Source organism: Prunus avium, chromosome 5 (assembly GCF_965620075.1).
Source record: "Prunus avium chromosome 5, drPruAviu1.hap1.1, whole genome shotgun sequence".
NCBI classification, from domain to species: Eukaryota; Viridiplantae; Streptophyta; class Magnoliopsida; order Rosales; family Rosaceae; genus Prunus; species Prunus avium.
Genome location: NC_142288.1, coordinates 21,292,489 through 21,298,191, shown reverse-complemented (window position 1 = coordinate 21,298,191; position 5,703 = coordinate 21,292,489). Strand labels below are relative to the sequence as shown.

At 37.5% G+C, this 5,703-nt stretch overlaps 1 pseudogene; it reads right to left on the bottom strand.

Annotated features, from left to right (window-relative positions):
• Nucleotides 1–3,056: 3,056 nt before the first annotated feature.
• Nucleotides 3,057–3,649, bottom strand: LOC110769646 (thaumatin-like protein pseudogene; annotated as a pseudogene).
• Between the last annotated feature and the right edge of the window lie 2,054 nt (nucleotides 3,650–5,703).

Genomic DNA, 5,703 nt, shown 5'->3' with positions numbered 1-5,703 from the left:
CTAATTCATAGTTAATCACTTTTCTTTTTAAAAAGAAACTTTATATTGTATATAACAAGATTAAAAATCATCATTAATTTAAAAGGATTTAACCCATACCCAACTAAACATTCATCATTTAAGTAGATATTTACGTGTTTATCAAGCCAACTTGCAACCGAGTCATCTCAATCATGTTTTTATTTCTACCAACTAGGTTAAAAGAAACACATCTCGTTTGTATGTCCTCCTCAATTATTTCTCCCAATCTCCTTTATCTCTGTTTATTATCTCCATCTCTCTCCATTTCCTCTCCCAAGCACCCTCTCAATTATCTCTCGCAAAGCACCCCCTCTACTATATCTCTTTATTCATTCATATCTCTTCTAAACCCTAACTTCTCTCTCTCAATTTTTTTTCTTTTCGAATTTTTTTATCTGGAGGAAGAGAATGTTTCATGACCAGTATATATCTGACAAAAGGGAGGCGGTTCCCTCTATATATGATGGGGAGGGCAACTATACCTCAAATTGATGCTTCCCTCAGTATATGACGCTTCAATTGTCAAACATATTTAATTCACTCCAATATCTTATATAAATCAACAAATATTTGTATGATCTTTTCATATTTTGTGTGTTCTCGACACACACTTTACTGTGATTTTTTCATAAATAGTTTTCCACTTTCATTGTTTGATGTGTGGTGGCCTTGGGCTTGGGCTTGGGCTTATGCTTTGGACGTGGGGCGCTTCAACTTAAGTAACTAATAAAATTCTATCAACATGGATTGATATAATGCGTTTGGCCCATGTATATAGGCAGAGATCGGTGATTGATGATAGTAGGCGATGCTTAATTATTCTCACTTTGACGAAAACTTTAAAATCAAAAGAAAAAAGAAAAAGAACAAACTCAGGCCCAGCTCAAGATCTTTGGTCCCACTTCAGATCCCACTGGATGGACTACTGGAATTAATAAAGAGGAATTCTTTCAAGTGCGTTCCACAATGCGAGTTGTGGGGTGATTTAGGGACAACTGTGCAACCGATGATTTATGCCTTTAATGGAATAAATATTTGTTTCTCGACTCTTCAGTTTAGAAACCTTACCAAAATGTGAATTCGAATTATAGTGGCTGTGGGTGTGAGGTGATTAGCGCTGGTAAAGTCCATGACTTTTAGGCATATGAAAATGAAAATGAAAGAAGGGGTATTTGGTATTAAATTAGGGTTTTGTTTAGATGAAGAAGAAAAGAAAACCCTTTTGGTTTTTCTGTGTAAAAGAACGGAAGAAGGCTCAAAGGTGAAAGGTTTTTAAGGGAATGGGGGGGGTGGGGGGTGTGGTTTAAGGGGAGATGGGCGATGAAGCTGATTGGGGTGATGAAGGTTGTAATGAGAAGTGATGACAAATATATAGATGGGGTTTTGTGGGGACAGAAAGATATGGACTCAAAAACCTCTTTTAGCCCCATAAAAAAAAGAAGAAAGAGTGATGGTCTAAATTGGAGAGAGACGGAGAGTCATAGAGATATGGACTCAGGAGCAACAGATAGTAGCAAATAAGCTGTGGGAGATGATGGAGAGATAAATGATGATATGAACCTCATGAGCAACATACAAGAGCAGAGGGAAGCTGTTGGGATGATGGCCCTTCATGAGGCCTTAGAAGCTTCTAAATACTGAAAATACAGGAATTCTTCTACAAATTGCTCCAAAAAAAATAAAAGTACAGGTGAGTTAGTAACACCTCTTTTATTTGTTTCTATTTTTTTGGTGTTGAGACCGAATGAAACCCATGATTGATGTAAAAGGAAATGAAGGAATAAACATGTATACATGAGGAATAAAAGAACTTCAACTTTTTCCAAAAAGGAAATAAAGGGACCAATAATATTGCAATACTAAATTTTGTAAGAGAACCCAAGATCAAGCCCACAAATATTGCTAAGATTTTATCCATGCATCCATTTGTTTGATTCTTAAGAAATCATTCTATGTGGTGAGTACGTTTCAATGGAATAATAGTGAAAGAACCTAACTGCAAACTTGGCTTGTGCAATGTTTGCCTATAAATCCTGGCAAGTCATCCTCAGCTCATATTTCGGATTTATTATGGCACATGTTTGAATGGAATAATAATAAAAGAACTGCAAACATGTCGTTTGCAATATTTGCATATAAATTGGATAGCAAGGCTGCATAAAATTAATGAAATGGAGTGGTAGATCATTATAATTCCATTTGTCTAATAGTCTTGCATGAAGAGATGGAGAGTGGATAAGAATGGAGGATGACTTTCCATAATTTCTTCGAGGCGTATGTTCTTATGGGAGGTTGTCCTCGGTTCATGTTTGCTCTCTTTTCTCTAATGTGAGATTCTCAAGGACCAAACTCAAAGGCCATGCGATGCGAAGGCTGATGATGAATTGAACATGAGTTTTGATGAGATTGAGAGATAAAGAAGAAAAGAAAGGTACCTCAACAAATTATTTTCAGTCAACATATACATTAATTAACATTTCTTTGCTAACATTTTAGTGAGTTGCATAGGTGTAATATATATATGTAATACTTAATGTAATATTTTGAATTTGACATTGTCAATCATCTGAAATCAATGTATTAACTTTTGATACACCAATGGGGTGTTAGTTGGATTGGCCCACGTCTTTGGTGTGTTCCCAAAAATAAAAATTTGGTATTCCGGGTAAACCACATGGCTGGTGTACCATCCAATAGATGTAGGACATGTGAAACATTTCTAATGCAGTCAGTCACATGTCATAAAAAGCAACGCAGTAAGTTGGAGAATAATTCCACGTCCTATGTCTATTAGATAGTACACCAGCCACGTGATGTACTCGGAACATTTAAAAATTTCTCGTTCTCAAGAGGTCTTGGATTCAAACCCCTATAGTATCTGTGTGTGTGAGTTCCCCGTCCCCCTTCTTAACTTTGAAAAAAAAAATGTATCTCTTTTGTTACAAATATACTGTGTTCCAACCAACCAATTAAATTTCTGAATTTGAAATATTTTCTTTATTTAAAAACAGGATAGTGAAAGTCGAACTCTTTCTTTATTTAAAAACAGGATAGTGAAAGTCGAACTCTTGCAACGGCCACAACTTATTAACGATCCATATTAGTACAATCTTATTACGCAACCCACATAGTATTTCAAGGGCAGAACCAACCTTGTAATTAGTCCCACCAGAACGTGTAAAAGTGCTGGTTGGATCATCTTTAGGGTAAGCATATCCCTACACCGATCCTTAAAAAACTTAGACCAATTTGTAGGCGCACATTTCCCAGAAGTGCAACAGTCAGTTTTGAACACAGTGCAAAGGTGGCAGCCACCAGGAGCCTTCGACTCATTAGGGCACTGCGTTTGATATATATATTTGTTCCCCCTAGTGCACCCATTAGACGTGGAACTAAATTATTTCATTGGAACATTGAATGCATCTACAAGTGAAAGTCCATCCATGTTGCCAAATTGGTTTAGGGCATACTCGGCTAGGGTGTTTGGGGATGAACCATAGGCTTTGCCCTGGAGGAGTCCTCCGCAGTCACCAATTTGGCACCAGTCGTGCAGTCGTGACCTGAGTTGTCGAATAATCACAGTTGGTTCGGGGCCAAATTCGGTGGTTCCAGGACTCACGTTTAGCATCCATCCAACCTTTACTCCAAATTCGGTGGAGTAGTAGAGAGGATGGATGAGGGATGAGGAGGAGGAGGAAGAAAGTGATGCAAGCAGCGTTTGATGAAAAGACTCATTTTGGCGGTTGGGTTATTTATAGTGTTTAAGGGTCGTTTCTTGTGGAGGTGTGATTACGTGGTTGACATTCGGTACACAAAACTAATAAAGAGGTGATATTTTCATATAAGCACAAATCTTTACACCTTTTTAGGATCAGTTTGGCTTGATCTGATCGATGAAGCCTTTACTCATGTTAACTACTTTTTATGTAAGATTCAGTTAGTAAAATTTCACCGTTTCAAATATAAGCCTCTTAATGGAGAGTGTGATGTAGATGAATTACAATAGGTGGGTTTGTGTTTTAAATAGAGCAGTGCATATGTGTTGGTTTTTGAGTCGTGTTGCTCTGATACCATTGTTGGTTTGTAAGTGAAGGAATTTAGGAAGTACAAGACAATAGTTTCATGAGGTTGAATCATACCTACGATGAAGGATCCTAGCTACAAATCATATTGAGAAGACATATGCACTTGCGCTTATATTTGATGATCAAGACACTACCAGGGCATTGTAGAACCAAGGGAGGTTCATGCAGCCCGTGTATCTGAGTTGATGACACCTACCCTACAAGAGGTTACATAACTTTGTGTAGACTAATTGGCCTTAGCTCCATCTTAGATTGGTAACATGCATGTTTGCCGACATCACCAAGTCCACCGACAAGTTTGTGGCTTTGTCTAGAGAATTCCACAATATTCAATCATAGTGCACCACAAACTGAATTCAACCTACTAGCAAGTTTATAAGCTTGATGGGTTGCAAACAACAAATTGAATTCAACAAATATCTGGTCATATTTTGTGCGTTCTCAACACAAACACTTTACTATGTGTGTGTGTTTTTTTTCCTAATAGATGGAGTTCCACTTTCATTGTTTGATGGTGGGCTTGGTTTTGGACGTGGGGTTGGGTTGGAACAGAAAAAATAAAACAAAGAAAATGTGAAATTTTACATATATTATGCCTTTGGCACTCGTATAGAGACAGAGATTAGTGACATAGCAGGCGATGCTTGGGAGCATTTTTGCTCACCACTTTAACTATAGGTGTACCCTCACCACCATCCTCAATGCTTGACACGTGTCCATAGGTATAATCATGATTCCATAAATACAAAGCAAAAGTTAACTATGGTTATGTCTATGAACACGTGTCAAGCATTGAGGATGGTGGTGAGGGTACACCTATGGTTAAAGTGGTGAGCAAAAATACCCCCGGCTATGCTTAACTATGTTCTTACTTTGACCAAAACTTCGCAATCAAACGAAGAAAGAAAGAGAGAACAAACTCAGGCCCCAGCTCAAGATCTTTGGGCCCACTTCACATCCCACTGGAATTAATAAAGGGAGTTTCTTTCATAGGTCCACAATGCGAATTGCATAGTCATGTTTGGGCTGTGTGGCCCACTTCACATCCCACTGGAATTAATGAACGGAGTTTCTTTCATAGGTTCCACAATGCGAGTTGCATAGTCATGTTTGGGCCATAAGGATGATGATGATGAATTGAATATGAGTTTTGATGAGACTGAGAGAGATAGAAGAAAAGAAAGGTACCTCAAGAACTGAATTATTTTCTGTCCACCTTTGCTATACATTTTAGTGTGTTGCATAGGTATAATACAACTAAATACTTGAGGTAATATTTCGGAATCAATCATCTGAAATCAATGTATATTTTCCAGTCACTCAATCAAATTCCTTTTCTTTTCCAGTAGCAATAGCTTTGTATTTGTTCTCTTTGTACTGTTTGGTTTGCACCATCTTGATTGTTTTAGCACCTCATTCCCTTATATTATTAAGCTCTTGTAGAACACAGATAGAACAAGATGCATAATCTCCGATGCATAATGCACACAAAACAAAAAAGACTCCCACAAACTTGCGAGTTACAACACAATATATATGATATATTAACGTAACAGAAATATTATATTACCTTCTCTTGGGGCGTGTATGTTAAAGC